This window comes from Myxine glutinosa, chromosome 7 (assembly GCF_964187855.1).
Source record: "Myxine glutinosa chromosome 7, kmMyxGlut1.1, whole genome shotgun sequence".
NCBI classification, from domain to species: domain Eukaryota; kingdom Metazoa; phylum Chordata; class Myxini; order Myxiniformes; family Myxinidae; genus Myxine; species Myxine glutinosa.
This window is the reverse complement of record NC_136267.1, coordinates 46,731,661-46,750,655: the sequence shown is the minus strand read 5'-3', so window position 1 is coordinate 46,750,655 and position 18,995 is coordinate 46,731,661. Positions and strand designations below refer to the sequence as shown.

The 18,995-nt window shown below is 46.2% G+C and overlaps 1 protein-coding gene across 2 annotated transcripts in view; it reads right to left on the bottom strand.

Moving 5' to 3' along the window:
- LOC137431196 (sulfotransferase 1C2-like) overlaps positions 1–18,995 on the bottom strand; it is a 167,916-nt gene that overhangs the window by 141,185 nt on the left and 7,736 nt on the right. The gene's annotated exons all lie outside the window — the stretch shown is intronic.

Genomic DNA, 18,995 nt, shown 5'->3' with positions numbered 1-18,995 from the left:
TTAAAACGCCTGAACAATTTGACCTGAATAAGTCACAATACCACAGGTTAAGAAAATTCATCACACGTGCAGGTGTAGAGTGTTCCCAGCCACAGGCTGATTTCATCAATACAGGATGAAAACTATAAAACTTGCAACTTTAAATATTAACGGTGGTGGTGCTAGCCACCTCCGCCAGGTTCAAGTAAAAAACATATTTCAACGGAAAAAGGTGGATGTGATCTTACTTCAAGAAACTCACATCACACCAAATGTGGAACATAACTGGCATCAACTTTTTAAGAGCCAATGCTATTTCAGCAATTTATCAGCTTCTTCTGCTGGAATCGGCTTCTTGCTGAAGCCAGGCCTCATGTGTGAGTCATGCCATTTTCAGGAGGTAATAAATGGTCGGCTTAGCTCTCTCAAACTAGTAAGCCATAACTTCCATTATACCATTTTTAATGTGTATGCGCCAAGTGATAGCGTAGAGCGTAAGTCCTTCTTCACCTCAATGATAAATCACTTAAGATCGGTTGATTTTGATCATTGTGTGTGTGTCGGAGGTGATTTCAATTGCACCTTCGACCCATCGGTTGACAGAAACTCTGTTGAACCCCATCCTGAGTCCCATGTACACTTATCCAATTTTTTTAGCACAATGGGCTTCGTTGATGTTTGGCGGTTGCACCACCCAAACACATCCCAGTACACCTGGTGTCGATGCGCCAATAGTCGAGTATCCTTGGCAAGGCTTGACAGATGGTACATCAACGTACCCTTTAAAAATACTGCGGTTTCTTCAAATCTTTTTCCTTCTGTGTTTTCAGACCATCATATGGTAACCCTAAACCTTTCCTTTCCTCAACCCGCAAATAGGAGCGCTTATTGGAAGTTTAATGTTAGACTTCTAGAAGATGGTATGTTTAAATAAGCCTTTCGTGTTTTCTGGGCAAGTCTAGTAGCAAAGAAATCTTCCTTTTCTTCATCCAGCATATGGTGGGATAACATGAAATCTCAAATTCGGGTTTTTTGTCAATGTTTCCAATCACACAGCACAAACGACAAGCACTTTACAATGGCCCGGTTGGAATTGGATATTCTACAATTGGAGAGTAAATTGGCTCATGAAAACAATGACGCCAATTACCGGTTATTGCTTGTAAAGAAAGCTCTTTTAAGGGAGTTAGTTCAAGAGAAAGCAGCCGGTACATTAATTAGACTTAGAATACAGAATGTAAAATTATCAGACACCCCAAACAAGTCTTTCTTTCATTTAGAATCCTTAAGCAAGCCATCACGGCTAATCTCTTCTGTTTTGGACTCAAGAGGCAACGTTGTTGTCAACGAGGATGATGTTAGACTAAACATTATTGAATTCTATACAAAACTTTTTGAGGAGCAGACTGTTTGTAATGATACAATGATGGATTTAACCTCTCACCTCCCCTCCCTAACTGAGGCTCAACGGTTGGAGCTTGACCTACCAATCACCCTCCTTGAGCTAACCTGTGCTCTTGCTGCCATGGATTCAGGGAAAGCTCCGGGTATTGACGGTCTACCTCCCGAATTCTTTCTGACATTTTGGGACCTTTTAGGCCCTGAGTTGCTGAATGTTTTGGACACTTCTATACAGACTGGTATAATGCCGCTGAGTCTAAGAAGAGCCGTAGTGTGCTTGCTCCCGAAAACTGAAGATCCCCGACTTTTGGTGAACTGGCGACCGATCTCCCTGCTGTGCACGGACTACAAGCTTTTTTCAAAAGTACTAGCTAATCGACTAAAAAAGGTTATTGGCGATCTAGTACTGCCAGAACAGAGTTACTGTGTTCCTGGAAGATCCATCCATGATAATATTTCTTTAATCAGAGATCTCATTGATGGTAACCGTGTTAAAGAAGACTTTGGAATGATGTCGCTTGATCTTGAAAAGGCATTTGACAGTATCGACCATAAGTTTATGCATCATGTGTTACAGGCATGCGGCCTCGGAGCAAACTTTCGTTCCTACATTTCCTTGCTATACACAGATGTATTTAGTTTAATTAAGATTAATAATGTGCTGGCTCCCCCCATCAAGGTTCGGAGAGGGGTTCGGCAAGGGTGCCCAGTCTCTGGTTTATTGTTTGCTCTTTCTTTAGAGCCTCTTCTCAATCTACTGAGAAAGAAGATTTCTGGAATAGCACTTTCTCCCATGAGTGCACCGCTAACCCTATGTGCTTATGCGGATGACGTCTGCATCTTTGTAAAAGATAAGGATGATATTGATATCCTTGTTGAGTGCCTATCAAAGTTTCACGCTGCCTCCTCTTTAAAAATCAATTGGAACAAGAGCAAGACGCTATGGATACCCTCCCCCTATCGCAACCTTCTTCAGCCTGTACCACAGCCGCCCCCATCCCTCCCCACAGGGTTGCTGTGGGTAAGTGAGGGAATTAAGTACTTGGGCATATTCCTTGGTTCCCCACAGTATGCTCAGAGAAATTGGGACGGGGTAATTGAGCAAGTGGGAGAAAGATTGAACCGATGGAAAAGGGTTTTACCTCATTTGTCCTTCAAGGGCCGTGTGCTAGTGATCAACAACTTAGTTGCCACAATGTTGTGGCATAGGTTCATCTGCCTGCAACCGCCGGAGGCCCTACTCAAAGCAGTCCAGGGCAAACTGGTGGACTTCTTCTGGGGAGGCTACCACTGGCTACGACCCGATGTGATATGTCGCCCCTCGGCTGAGGGTGGCCACAACCTCGTCGACATCAAAGCCCGCCTAATGGCCTTCCGGCTGCGGTCCATTCAACGTCTCCTCTACATGGAACATCTGCCAGGCCGGCTCCCTGCACGCCTTGTACTGCAGCGAGCGGGTAGGCTCGGGTACGGGTTTGAACTTTTTCAAATGAACCTCCAACATGTCGACATATCGGTTCTCCCTGCTTTTTACCAAAGCCTCTTAAATGCCTGGCAGAGTCTTTCTGTGAGTCGTCAGGCGGACACATATGTAACGAAAATGCTGGCACACGAGCCTTTGTTCTATAACCCTCTCTTTCCCGACATTCCAAAGAGTCGAGATTTTTGCCAACACTTTATTGCACTTGGTATCGTGAAGGTGCGGCATCTCCGACATGACTCAGGGTATGGTTGGAAATCCGTAAGTGAAATCGCCGACCTGACAGGGATTTGGTCCCATAGGATGATTGCAAAAATTTTGAGGAAAATGATTCAGGTGGGACGACAACTTGGCCTAACTTGGACTCGAGGTACAGAAGAAGATCTAAATGAGCCGACGGTGCCTAAATTGATTGTTGAACCCATTCAAAACGATTTGCCCCCTGTTAGCGATGGGTCAAAGCTTTTCCAGACAATGGACAGCAAGGGCATCTACAAGATGTGCCTCAAGCTGTTAAATGGGAACCCTTCGTTAAATGGAGTTACCCGATGGAAAGGATTGTTACCCGGAGGACCCCCCTCCGAACCTATCTGGGAAGCCATGTATAGTGAGCCCACATCCAAAAGAACAGGTGATCTCCAGTGGCGTTTGGCCCACTGGATTGTTCCCTCCAACACGTTTATTAGACATTTTTCTCCTGTATCTGTTTGTTGTCCCTTCTGTACAGTCAATGAGGACTTGTTTCATGCATTCATAGACTGTATCCGATTATTTCCTTTGTTTCATTGGTTGAATTACATTGCACACGAAATGCATGTTACTTTTTCTTTGAGGAATTTCGTCTTTGGTTTTGCTCCTAAACAGAATCCTGCGTCTAAACTGTTTAGTTTCCTAATAGCAACTGCGAAACTTGCTGTTTATTTGACGAGAAAAGACAAACTATCTGGCAAACCGATAGAGCACTGCAATATTATGTTGTGTTTGAATGCATTAGTCTCAGCAAGATTGAAACTGGAATTTACCCTTTCCAACGAGGCCGGAAATTTTCAAAACTTTGTTGATACTTGGTGTGTTGGTGGGTTTTGTGAGGTTAAAGAAAACGAATTTAGAATACTGTTGTGAGATACTGATTGTTTCTTATTTGATGATCATTGGGTGCTTCTTCTTTTTCTTTTTCTTTTTATTGGCATATTGATTTCATTGCAAAACGTGTATATTGTTACTTTTATATTTTATATTTTTGTAATAAAAAGACTAAAAAGTCAAAAAAGTCTCTCTCTCTCTCTCTCTCTCTCTCTCGCCCTCTGCTGGCTGTCGGTGTGTTTGGGCGCGGCAAGATGGTGGCTGTGCATGTGTGGTGAGGTACGAGCTGCTCTGCTGTTCTACTCTTTTGTCCCTTTCCACGTCGTATCTCACCTTTTCCTTCCCCCTGTTCATTTATCTTTACATCCTTACTCTGCATTTGTGCCCCAACCCCTCCCCTTTGATCAGACCCAACACTTCTGGGCTTCGGCCTCCCCCATCCCCCTCTGCCTCCCTTTTCCCTCCTCGATTCCCTTTTCTTATCTCGTTGTATTTATATTCACTCCGTGTCCTTTGTTTCCTTTTCCTTTTCTGAGAGAGAGAAAGAGAGCCCGCAGCTGTTTGTGGATAACTTTTGCATTAATCGGCGGCCCATCCCGTCCTCCGGCTGATCGCTTTTTTCTCCACCAGCTGTGTTTGTTTTCGCCTTTGAAAATCTGTCTCGGCTCGTAATTAATTAATCACTGTTCGAGAGCGATATTCACTCTCCCGTCCTCGTCCCCCCCCCCCGGTCCTCGCCCCCCCCCCCGGTCCTCGTCCCCCCCCCCGGTCCTCGTCCACTCCCCCCCGTCCCTCGTCCCTCATCCCCCGTCCCTCGTCCCCCGTCCCTCCTCCCCCGTCCCCCGTCCCCCGTCCCTCGTCCCCCGTCCCTCGTACACCCGTCCCTCGTCCCCCGTCCCTCGTCCCCCGTCCCACCCCCCCTCGCCCCTTGCCCCCCCCTCGTCCCTTGCCCCCCTCGTCCCTTGCCCCCCCTCGTCCCTTGTCCCCCCCCCCCCTCGTCCCTTGTCCCCCCCCTCGTCCCTTGTAAATCATGACTTCGTTTTCGCGTTACGCGGCATATGAAGCGTTAACTCGTAGACATGGCGTCGTTTGTGTCCCGCCGAACGAAGTCAGCATTGAAGACCTCGTTATTGCTGTGGGCAACATAATCGGTATTGATAAAGTTCGTGCAGCCTCGCGAATGAACAAACGTGTCGTTATTTTCGTATCCGAGGCTGAATTGGTCCACGAGATTGTATGTACAGGATTATCGACAGATGACGGACATTTCGTACTCGTGTCCCCTCTCGACACTCCAGCCGTTAAGGTCATCATCTCGAACTGTCCTCCATTCCTGAAGAACGAGAGACTGGTCTCCGAACTATCTCGTTATGGTACTGTGGTTTCGTATGTCACGATGTTACCTTTACGTTGCCAGGACGACCGGGCTAAACATGTGATGTCTTTCAGGAGACAAGCTTATCTTGTACTTCCTCCTTCTAACGTCGAAAGAACGCTGAACATTGTTTTGAAATTCAAAATTGATAATCATGATTACCAATTATACGTAACCACTGACACCTTGAAATGTTTTGAATGTGGTAAATTCGGACACCTGAAACGCTCTTGCCCAAAAACGGCCTCGTCGAACGATGGGACAAACCACGTAAACAACAAGGATTCTTCTTCTTCATATTTTGCTTCGGCTGTGAAGGGAACATCTTCTATGTCCGGCAATGACGCTCAGCCTTCCCATCCCGATGATCCAAACAGCACAACGAACGTCGGGGATGGTTTCACCATTGTTCCGTCAAGGAAGAGAAAGACTTTTCCCGACGGTCATTTAACTCAGAAAAAGGTAGCATTTAACAATAAGTAACCTGTCGGTAACACCCCCCCAGTCGTGACCGATGCCACTCTACAAGGCTTACCTGGGACAAACCCTGTACCTACAGCTAACAAGTTCGGCCCCCTTTCATGTGAGGACATAGACGTTCCACATGCAGGGACTGGTTTACCTGTTAACAAATCAAATGGAATCGTCTCACCTGTTACGGACTCGGCTATTGGAAAGTCCTCTGATGATTTTGCTGAGACCACTGGTGATGAACCTGCTGAGACCACTGGTGATGAACCTGTCGAGACCATGGATGATGAACCTGCTGAGACCATTGGTGATGAACCTGCCGAGACCACTGGTGATGAACCTGCCGAGACCACTGGTGATGAACCTGCTGAGACCATTGGTGATGAACCTGCCGAGGCCACTGGTGATGAACTTGCTGTCACTTTGGAAAATGTTAATCCTGAGCATGATGATGCTGAATTCCCGCCAGCAGAAAATAGCGAAACTGTCCCAGTTACTGCTCTCACTTCATCACCGGGTGAAGCTGGAATCGCAGGAATCAATATCTTGCAAGAGACTCCTATTCTGCTAGATACCGCCACACCATCGGAGGTTGTTGCAGTCGGGGGAAGCAACATCGCTGCATCTGCTGATGCTGTTTCTGTTTCACAAAATCCACAGATTATTGCTGTTATTCCTCAAAGCAATGTTCCCACGGTGGGAGAGCACACAGATGTTACAACTAGTGCAGGTCCGTGTGCCAATATTGATGACAGCAGCGACATGCAGGATTATACAAGCTTGTGTGATTCGGAAATTAAAACTGACTCTGACGAATCTGACCTGGAGGAAGCAAACAGCCAGGTGGAAGCAATGGAGAAACCTACCAGTCTAGGTCCTACTTCCCCTGAACAAATACGACTTTTCTTGCAAAATACGTACAGGAAACGCAGTATAAACCTAACAGAATACTTTCCCGATTTACCGTCCTTCCTTGAGTGTGCTCAGGCTATTATATGCAGGCCTGACTTATTCAACTTTCCTCAGACACATTGTCACCGTTTAAGAAAATTGATCGCCAAGACGAAAAAGACTCTAAGCTAATTCATGGTGAGTTTCAAGATTGGAACAGTAAATGTCAATGGTGGTGGAAGTTCACTCCGCCAGATCCAGATCAAGCAGCTGATAAACGCAAACGGTCTCGACATAGCTTTGTTGCAGGAGACCCACGCTGTCAGATCTGTTCAGGCCCAGTGGCAGCTCATTATGGATAAGGAGTGTTTCTTTAGTAACAGCTCCTCGTCTAAGGCAGGAATCATGTTTGTCTTAGGGAAACATTTCCAACCATCCTCGCTTCAATTTGCGAATATCATTGATGGCCATCTTGCCTCTGTGACCTTCTATCTCAATCAGGTCAAGTTTACAATCCTTAATGTGTATGCTCCAAGCAAAAATGGTGAGCGGATCTCCTTTGCTGAACTGAGAAAGTTCCTCCAAACACTGGATCTGCAGACTTGTCTAATTATTGGTGGCGATTTTAACTGTACTGTTAATGCCTCATGCGACCGAAACGGGCCAGAACCCCAACCATGTACCGCAAAACTCTTTGCAAATATCATCGCAAAATATAATCTCCATGATGTCTGGCGCTTGCAACACCCTTCCGAACAATCCTACACATGGTGTCGTTGTTCCAACAACCACATCTCACTTGCGAGGCTTGATCGCATTTATGTAAATTCTCACCTGTTACATGGAGTTTGCAAATCTGACATCGTGCCTTCCGGTTTCTCCGATCACTTCCTAGCTCGAGCATTCGTTCAACTCTCGAAACCGTGTCCAGGGAGTTCTCACTGGAAGTTCAACAATAGTTTAATAGAAGACTTCAACTTTATTCAGGCTTTTGAATCTTTCTGGACAGATCTCTTGGAACGGAAGCTAAGCTGTTCTGTTAACCCACTGGTGTGGTGGGATCTAGTAAAAACCCAAATCAAAGGCTTCTGCCAACAATACCAGAGCTTCTCAAAAAGGGCTGATTATGAAGCAAGGAAATTATTGCAATCAGAGATTTTACATCTTCAGAGGGTCACAGGACAAAATAATAATGTGCAAAGAACCTTAACCGAAAAACAGTCTTTATTGAAAGAAATAACTGAGAGGAATGCACGTGGTGCCCTAGTTCGGATGAGGGTGCAGCACCTTAACGAGACAGACATACCAACTAAGTATTTTTTTTCCTTAGAGAAACGCCTCCCGAACAAACAGCTCTCTCAACTGCGTTTGGCAGACTCATCCATCACTTTCAACCAATCAGTTATTAAACTTTTCACAAAGGAATATTTCTCGAAAATATACTCGATGGAGCAAATAAATCCCGTCAGTGTCGCCTCTATCTCCGTAGGGCTGCCAGTGTTGTGTGAGGGTGGACGTTCCTACCTGGAGGGGCCCATTACCTTGGATGAACTTGGCGCCGCTCTGCACAGCCTTGCTGTTGGGAAAGCGCCTGGATTGGACGGACTCGCAACTGAATTTTATAAGAAATTCTGGCATCTACTGGGTCCCGAACTCCTCAACACCTTGAACGCAAGCTGCCAGCTTGGAGAGCTCCCTCAGAGTTGCCGACGGGCTATTCTCACCCTCATTCCAAAGAAAGGAGACTTGCTCTATATTAAAAACTGGCGCCCAATCTCTTTGCTATGCACAGACTATAAAGTATTCTCAAAAGCCCTGGCATTGCGACTTACTCCTCATCTCTCCTCATTGTTGAAAGAAGACCAATGTTATTGTGTACCCAAGCGCTCCATCTATGACAACATCTCCCTCGTAAGAGACATGATTGAACTGTGCAAAGAAAACCCCACAGATTTGGGACTTCTTCTCCTTGATCAGGAGAAGGCCTTTGACCGCGTCAATCATCGGTACCTCTTCAAAGTGCTTGAACGGTTCGGACTTGGTCCGACCTTCATTTCTTACATTAAGATACTGTATAACAATATCTCTAGTGTGCTTAAGATAAACAATGGACTTGTTACACCCTTGCCTGTCAACAGGGGAATTCGACAAGGTTGCCCCCTCTCTGGCTTGCTCTATGCTCTCTCCATCGAACCCTTACTGGGTTATTTGCGTGCTAGACTAACCGGGGTTGGGTTTTCTCATCTTGAACGGCCCATTAAGGTGCTGGCATATGCTGATGATGTGTGTGTTTTTGTGCGGAACCTCAATGACATTAACGTTGTCCGTTATTGTCTATCCGTGTTTGAAAAGGCTTCTTCAGCCAAAGTGAATTGGGAGAAAACGAGCGCCATTTGGCTTGGTCCGTCATGTCACTCGGCACCCAAACTTCCTGCTCCTCTTGCATGGGCCACTGATGGCGTGAAATACCTTGGAGTGTTCTTGGGTAATGACGCCACAGTAGCAAAGAATTGGGCTGGTCTGTTGGATCTTGTTGAAGGGAAACTGCAAAAATGGAGAAATCTGATAACACAACTGTCTTATCGTGGAAGGGTCTTGGTGATCAACAGTTTGGTGGCCTCTACCCTATGGCACAGGTTCTTTGTGCTGCACCCTCCGGTAGTGTTGCTTCAACAGCTCCAGAAGTGCTTTGTGTCTTTCTTCTGGGATGGAAAGCACTGGTTGCGACCCGAGGTCCTCAGCTTGCCACTGACCGATGGAGGCCAAGGCCTGGTTGACATAAAGAGCCGATTAATGGCCTTTCGACTTTCGGTTGCTCTACGCATGCTGTACATGCACCCCTCTCCACCTTGGGTCGACGTCGCTCGTCGCCTTTTGCAGCAGGCGGGGAGACTAGGCTATGACCATGCTATATTCTTGATGGATCTCTCGCATCTTGATATGTCTCCCCTCTCCAGGTTTTATCAAAGTGTACTAAACGCATGGCGAACTCTAACGACAACAAGAGCTACGCATTCATACACAAAGCAAATGTTCTTGATGGAACCTTTGTTTTACAATTCAATTTTCCATGATATGCCTGCTGATAGGTGTCTCGTTCAATGCTTTGTCGCGAAGAACATAAAATCGGTCGCCGATCTTTTAAGCCCAAGTGGCAGTTGGATTGGAGCTGATGCATTGGCAAGCCTGGTTGGCGTGCGATCCTCCAGAGTTGTGGCACGTATGCTACGCTGTGTGCTTCATACCTATGTACAGCTTGCACCTAACTGGGAGCAAGTCCAAGCAGACAACGAACAAGGTGCCTCTCCTGCTACCTTTCCTGAACTTATTTGCAAGTTTTCTCTTGCCAACTCTCCTCCGTGTACCCCCTTTAGCATAGGATTCAATGGGTTTCCTAAACAAAAAGACCTCTATTTGGGTTGCGTAAGTTTCCTTTTGCAAGGGCAAATGACACAGCGGAGGGTTCGATGGAGAGACCTCTTACCTTGTTCCCCCCCATATTTTCCTAATTGGAAAGGATTCTATCATCCTCCTGTGCCGCCACGACATGGTGACCTCCAATGGAGACTTGCACACTGGATCCTCCCCTCTAACCACTTGCTGCACCGCTTCTCAAGTCTCCTAGCAGATGAATGTCCCTTTTGTAAAAGGCCTGAAAACCTCTTTCATATTTATGTTGAATGTCAACGGTTGGCTCCTTTATTTATCTTTCTTAAGAATTGTTTTGGCAGGATTGGCTTGGTTTTCAACACTTGTGTTTTCATTTATGGCTTAGACATCTCACACAAGAATATGAATGATGTGTTAGGTAATTTCCTGCTTGCACAGGCAAAAATGGCAGTGTATAAATCAAGAAAAAGAAAAGTTGATGATCTCGGAGCTAATGAGGAAAATGCCTTATTCTTGTTTAAAAATCTTGTGACGAGCCGTGTAAAGTTAGACTTTGCCTTTTTCTCCATAACAGGAAGGCTGCCACAGTTTGAGACCAAATGGTGCGTGAAAGAAGTCATTTGTAAAATCCTGGAGAAACGTTTATTGTTTTGTGAAATGTTTTGTGCATAATTTTACTGTATTTTACTGTATTAATATTTTTTGTTTGTTTCTCTGCTTGAAATGACAATGTGACCCCCTATTTGGGGGTTTTCTTTTTCTATTTTTATAATAAAAAGATACAAAAGTCTCTCTCTCTCTCTCTCTCTCTCTCTCGCTCTCTCTTTCTCTCTTTCTCTCTTTCTCTCTTTCGCTCTTTCTCTCTTTCTCTCTTTCTCTCTCTCTCCACCTGCTGGCCGTTTGTATGCTGGTTGTACTATCATGGCGTCTGCTTGTGGAGGCCTGTGAGTGCTCTGTGTTGTTGCTCCATTTCCCCCCTCCGTGTCCTTGTGCCTGTTCGTGGAGTCTTCCTGGTGATTCCCATATACGTTGAGACGGGAGAGAGAGCCGGAGAGCACAGGGTGATCGCTGGTAAGGGTTCGCCGTTTTTGGGCGTCGCCCGATCGGTGTTTGCTCCTTTATCTTAAACCTCTATTTCCTTTTTTTCCTTTTGTTTATATTTCCTTCAGTTTGTTTTGTTGCCTCCCTTTTCCGAAGTTAGGGAAATCGGAGAGGTCTGATTACTTCCCATTCCCGGAGTTCGGGTAGGGAAGATTATATTATATATTCACCCTCCCCGAGTTGGGGAGGGGTTGTAAGTGCAGCTGTTCCAGCATGGCAGCTGCACTATCTCGATTTACGGCCTTTCAGAGCCTGACCCGTAAGCACGGGTTCTTTTGTGTACCTCCGGAACGTGAGGTTAGTGTCGAGGACGTTGTCCTCGCAACCGGTCGTGTTGTCGGGATCGACAATGTTGTTGCCGCTTCGCGGATGAACAAGCGGATCGTTATCTTTTTTGTCCGACGTGGATTGTGTCCCACAAATTGTCGAACAGGGTTTGACAATCGATCCAGATTTATTTGTTATGATTTCCCCACTAGATAGCCCAGCGATAAAAGTCGTGATATCCAATTGCCCCCCATTTGTATCCGACGATGTACTAATTAAAGAATTGTCCCGATACGGTACCATCGTGTCTCGTATCTCCATGATTCCCTTCGGGTTACGAAACAACGATTTAAGGCACGTGGTTTCATTCCGGCGGCAAGTGTTTATGATTTTAAAAAATTCCCAGAAGGATTTAAACCTTATAATAAAATTAAAACATCAACAGAACGAATATACAGTGTACGTGTCCACCAACGTTCTAAAATGTTTTGGCTGCGGACAATTTGGGCATGTTAAGCATGACTGCCCCCGAAAAGAGAATTCTCCACAAGTACAACCTCCCCTCCGAACCGGGAATAAGCAACCCCCCCACCTTCCCACCACCGATCCAATCCCTTCCACCACCGACCCAAGCCTTCCCACCACCGAACCAAACCCTCCCACCACCGAACCAAGCCCTCCCACCACCGACCCGAACCTTCCCACCATCGACCCAAGCCTTACCACCACTGATCCCAATCTGTCTACCACCGACCCAAGCCCTCCTACCACCGACCCAAACCCCCCCGCCGTACCCCCTTCCCCTCCCCTTGAAACAGGGGCCCCTCCCTCTACTGAAGGATGTAATTGCAGCCATCTCCTGTTAACGATAGACCTCCCCCCCCCCAGGCGACATCGTCCAATCACAGCTTGTTGCCTGCTATAACTGATCCTACCTCTCTCGCTGTGGTAGCCGATGGGAATCCCCTCCCGATGATCACGTCCTCCCCCCAAACCCTTGCAATCTCTTCCCACTAACCAGGACGAGTTTCAATTAGTCTGCCCAAAAGGAAAAAGACATCTACAAACAACAGATGAAAACGGTCATCTATCTATAATTCCAGTAATCTCTGTCTGTACGTTTGTACGTTTGTCTGTGACCGCTGTTTCTCGACAACCACGGGTCCGATATACTTTTAACTTGCCAGGTATATTGCTGGGGACCCGAGGATGTGCCTTTTCAAGGTTTCATATTAATCGGACAATTACTTACCGAGCTATGTCCAAAAAACGATTCAACCAATCAGAGAGCTTGCAGAGGGCTTTGCGAATGGACCAAACCATTCATGTAAATAGAGGGGGGGGTTCTGTGGTCGTTGCGAATGGACCAAACCATTCACATCGAATCATCGAATCACATCGAATGGACCAAACCGTTCGCTTTGGACCAAACCATTGCATGTAAATAGAGGGGGGGGGGTTCTGTGGTCGTTGCGAATGGACCAAACCATTCATGTAAATAGAGGGGGGGGGGGGGTTCTGTGGTCGTTACTGCCACGTGGTTTCAAAGTTTTTTTTTGTTGTTGTTGTTTGCACGCATGTTTTTTTGCACCCACGTACGGGCACGCCCTAGGATGTTTACACACACACACCCCTACACAAATTTTTTTTTTTTTTTTTTTTGGCAAGGAACGGGCACCCACGTACGGGCACGTCCTAGCTTATATATAGTACGGGCATGCCCTAGTCTCTTTAAAAAACCTACAACTGAAAACCGACAGCCCCTCCTCTCTGCCCTAGATTTGTCCCTCGTCACAGAAAATCGTTTCTCTGTATTGGAGGACATAGATGTGGATGAATCCTCGCCCTTGTCTACTGACCTAGAAACTGATATGGTTGAACCACAAAAATTAGTACTCCCCTCTTCCCCCCCTCCCCTGAAGATGGCTCATTTCTCTCCCTCCCCGTCCCCGCCCTCTATGGACTATGCCCCATCCGATAACGTGGAGGGATGTGATGACGGTGAGGAGATAAATGATGAAAACCAGTGTGACACACCATCTGAGCAAGAATGAACTGCTATCAAAAAATTGAGTGGTGGTCACTCCTCCTTATAGCTGTAATGAGTTTTTCCATTTGTAGCCTGAATATTAACGGAGGATGTAGCTCTGTCCGTAAAGTTCAAGTAAGGGATTTTTTATTACAGAAGAAAGTTGACATTGCCCTCTTACAAGAGACCCATGCCAACGACTGCTGTGTCGCAGAGTGGTGTAGGCTCTTCCCCGGCCTGTCCTTTTTTAGTAACGGTGACTCCCGCAAAGGCGGTGTCGCAATAATTCTTAGCCCCTCCTTTTCGCCTTCATCGCTTAAATTCGACGAAATACACAAGGGATCCCTAGCATCCCTAGAATTCCACTACTGTGGAAAATTCTATACTATTTTTAATATCTATGCCCCAAGTACGCCTGTAGCTCGGCGAGTTTTTTTTTTGCACGGAGAATCGCCAAACTTTGCACACATATTCGTCTTGCCCTGGAATAGACTGTGCCCAATTGATGACGTCATCGTTGACGTGGTTCGGCCGCCATCTTGGAAAAACCGAAAAAACTTTGCACCTCTATATCTCCGAAAGTACTGAACAGAAAAAATTGAGACATGGCTCATTGTAAAGAACTCTCCATGGTGAATACAATATGTAAATGATGATGTCATATGTCACGTGGTCGGCCGCCATCTTGGAAAAACGGCAAAACTTTGCACCACTATATCTCCAAAAGTGCTGAACAGAATAAATTGAGACATGGCTCATTGTAAAGAACTCTCCATGGGGAATAAAATATGTTAATGATGACGTCATCAGTCACGTGGTCGGCCGCCATCTTGGAAAAACCGAAAAACCTAGCACCTCCATATCTCCGAAAGTGCTGAATAGAAAAAATTGAGACATGGCTCATTGTAAAGAACTCTCCATGGGGAATAAAATATGTTAATGATGATGTCATCGGTCACGTGGTTCGGCCGCCATCTTGGAAAAACCGAAAAACTCTGCACCTCCACATCTCCAAAAGTCCTGAATAGAAAAAATTGAGACATGGCTCATTGTAAAGAACTCTCCATGGGGAATAAAATATGTTAATGATGACGTCATCGGTCACGTGGTTCGGCCGCCATATTTGTCCTAAATGGCCGATAAAAAAGTACATTCCGGCAAGTCCTCGGTCTCTGACCGATTTTTAATTTGTCTGTCTGTCTGTTTGTCTGTTTGCAGCACTGCGTCTACACCGTTGCACGTAGAATCGCCAAACTTTGCACACATATTGGTCTTGCCCTGGAATAGACTGTGCCCAATTGATGGTCATCGATCACGTGCTTCGGCCGCCATCTTGGAAAAACCGAAAAACTTTGCACCTCCATATCTCCGAAAGTGCTGAACAGACAAAATAGAGACATGGCTCATTGTAAAGAACTCTCCATGGGGAATAAAATATGTTAATGATGACGTCATCAGTCACGTGGTTCGGCCGCCATCTTGGAAAAACCATAACAATTTGCACCTCCATATCTCCGAAAGTGCTGAATAGAAAAAATTTAGACATGGCTCATTGTAAAGAACTCTCCATGGGGAATAAAATATGTTAATGATGACGTCATCAGTCACGGGGTTCGGTCGCCATCTTGGAAAAACCGAAAAAATTTGCACCTCCATATCTCCGAAAGTGCTGAATATAAAAAATTGAGACATGGCTCATTGTAAAGAACTCTCCATGGAGAATAAAATATGTTAATGATGACGTCATAGGTCACGTCGGTCGGCCGCAATCTTGGAAAACCGAAAAACTTAGCACCTCTATATCTCCAAAAGTGCTGAATAGAAAAAATTGAGACATGGCTCATTGTAAAGAGCTCGTCATGGGGAATGAAATATGTTGATGATGATGTCACAGGTGCCTCCATTATGACATCATAATTCGATAAGTACAAAACTTCATCCAATCAAGTTGAAATTTCTTGAGCGCCATGTCTGCATAAAGTGGTGGAGAAAAAAATAATGATGACGTCATCGGTCACGTGGTTCGGCCGCCATCTTGGAAAAACCGAAAAACTTTGCACCTCTATATCTCTGAAAGTGCTGAATATAAAAAAATGAGACATGGCTCATTGTAAATAACTCTCCAAGGGGAATAAAATATGTTAATGATGATGTCATAGGTGCCTCCATCATGACTTCATAATTCGACAAGTACAAAACTTCATCCGATCAAGATGAAATTTCTTGAGCATAATCGAGGAATAAATTAGTTAATAATAATTAAAAAATGATGACGTCATCGGTCACGTGGTTCGGCCGCCATATTTGTTTTAACACAAAAGCCTTAAAAACCACTGAAAATACATCCTGGCGAGGGTTTGCAATCTCTGATTGCTCTTTTTCTTGTTCCCTTTGTGTTTTATGCTTTTATGATGGTTAACTTACGGTGTCACCAAAGAATAATTTCCCTGAATATGGGACAATAAATATTTATTATTATTATTATTATTAAATAACATTTTTTACTCCCTCTCCCTATGTTTTTTAATGTTGGGGTTTAAAAAAAATCGAGTCATTCATAATTTTTACGCTTAATTATTCATTCATTTTGTGCCGTTTTCTGTGCTGTGTCGACCGTGTTGCAAACTCGTGAAGAATTACTCGCCAGAGTTGTTTTGTTATTTCGAAGCATGGAAGCCTCTGGGATGCAAATAGCTTGATCATGAATTGGAATAGATATGCCAAAAATAGAAACGAACAGACAGATGTTGTTCACTTGTACTTGTTGTTAAACTTCAGACGTAAAAGGTTGTGACACATCACAGCACGGTGGCACCTTACTGCTCAGTTTGACAGGAGCACATTTGATATCTCTTCTGAAAATGGTGATGGGGCATTGGGGCAGGTATCATGTGTGTGTGTGTCTTGTGTCTTGCTTTAGATCTCCTTTGAACGTTGCAGTAGCTGCTGGAGTAGCTCTCAACCAAGGCAGGAATATGGATTATGGCCAGGCTACCATTCCACAATGCATTCTGCTTTTCAAATTGTCCTAGGTGTAATACGTTGCAGGTACAACAGAACAAATGCAATACGTGACAATACTGCCCCCTAGTGGTAGAATACTGCCCCTTAGTAGGAGAACACTGCCCCCTAGTGGTAGAATACTGCCCCCTAGTGGGAGAACACTGCCCCTAGTGGTAGAACAGTGCCCCCTAGTGGGAGAACACTGCCCCCTAGTGGGAGAACACTGCCCCCTAGTGGGAGAACGCTGCCCCCCTAGTGGGAGAACACTGCCCCCTAGTGGTACATCACTTCCCCTTAGTGGGAGAACACTGCCCCCTAGTGGTAGACCACTGCCCCCTAGTGGTAGAACACTGCCCCCTAGTGGTAGAACACTGCCCCCTAGTGGTAGAGCACTGCCCCCTAGTGGTAGACCACTGCCCCCTAGTGGTAGAACACTGCCCCCTAGTGGTAGAACACTGCCCCCTAGTGGTAGAACACTGCCCCCTAGTGGTAGAACACTGCCCCCTAGTGGTAGAACACTGCCCCCTAGTGGTAGAGCACTCCCCCTAGTGGTAGAACACTGCCCCCTAGTGGTAGAACACTGCCCCCTAGTGGTATAACACTGCCCCCTAGTGGTACAACACTGCCCCCCTAGTGGGACAACACTGCCTCGAGTGGTAGAATACTGCCCCCTGCACTGCCCCCTAGTGGTATAGCACTGCCCCTAGTGGGAGAACACTGCCCCTAGTGGTAGAACAATGCCCCCCTAGTGGTAGAAGACTGCCCCCTAGTGGTAGAAGACTGCCCCCTAGTGGTAGAACACTGCCCCCGAGTGGTATAACACTGCCCCCCTACACTGCCCCCTAGTGGTAAGACACTGCCCCTGGTGGTAGAACACTGCCCCTGGTGGTAGAACACTGCCCCCACACTGCCCCCTAGTGGTAGAACACTGCCCCCTAGTGGTAGAACACTGCTCCCCTACACTGCCCCCCTAGTGGTCGAACACTGCCCCTGGTGGTAGAACACTGCCCCCTACACTGCCCCCTCGTGGGAGAACACTGCCCCCTAGTGGTAGAACACTGCCCCTAGTGGTGGAACACTGCCCCTAGTGGTAGAACACTGCCCCCTAGTGGTAGAACATTGCCCCCTAGTGGTAGAACACTGCCCCCTAGTGGTTGAACACTGCCCCCTAGTGGTACAACACTGCCCCCTAGTGGTACAACACTGCCCCCTAGTGGTACAACACTGCCCACTAGTGGTACAACACTGCCCCCCTAGTGGGACAACACTGCCTCGAGTGGTAGAACACTGCCCCCCTGGACTGCCCCCCAGTGGTATAGCACTGCCCCTAGTGGGAGAACACTGCCCCCTAGTGGTAGAACACTGCCCCTAGTGGTAAAACACTGCCCCTAGTGGTAAAACACTGCCCCTAGTGGTAGAACAATGCCCCCTAGTGGTAGAACACTGCCCCCTAGTGGTAGAACACTGCCCCTAGTGGTAGAACACTGTCACCTACACTTACCCCTCGTGGTAGAACACTGCCCCCTTATGGTAGAACACTGCCCCTAGTGGTAGAACACTGCCCCTAGTGGTAGAACACTGCCCCCTTGTAGTAGAACACTGCCCATAGTGGTAGAACACTGCCCCCTAGTGGTAGAACACTGTCCCCTAGTGGTAGAACACTGCCCCCAGAACTCTCCATGGGGGCACAAAATATGTTAATGATGACGTCATCGGTCACGTGGTTCGGCCGCCATCTTGGAAAAACCCGAAAAACTTTGCACCTCCATATCTCAGAAAGTGCTGAATAGAAAAAATTGAGACATGGTTCATTGTAAAGAACTCTCCATGGGGAATAAAATATATTAATGATGACGTCATCGGTCACGTGGTTCGGCCGCCATATTTGTCCTAAATGGCCGATAAAAAAGTAAATTCCGGCAAGTCCTCGGTCTCTGACCGATTTTTCATCTGTCTGTCTGTTTGTCTGTTTGCAGCACTACGTCTCCACCGTTGCACGTAGAATCGCCAAACTTTGCACACGTATTTGTCTTGCCCTCGAATATACTGTGCCCAATTGATGACGTCATCGGTCACGTGGTTCGGCCGCCATCTTGGAAACACCGCAAAATTTGCACCTCCATATCTCCGAAAGTGCTGAACAGAAAAAAATGAGACATGGCTCAATGTAAAGAACTCACATGCGGAATAAAATGTGTTCATGGTGACATCATCCGTCACGTGGTTCGGCCGCCATCTTGGAAAAACCGAAAAAAATTGCATCTCAATATCTCCGAAAGTTCTGAATAGAAAAAATAGAGACATGGATCATTGTAAAGAACTCTCGATGGGGAATAAAATATGGGCTCATTGAACTCTCCATGGGCTCATTGTAAAGAACTCTCCATGGGGAATAAAATATGTCAATGATGACGTCATCGGTCACGCGGTTCGGCCGCCATATTTGTCCTAAATGGCCAATAAAAAAGTAAAAGTCCGGCAAATCCTCGGTCTCTGACCGATTTTTCATCTGTTTGTCTTTCTGT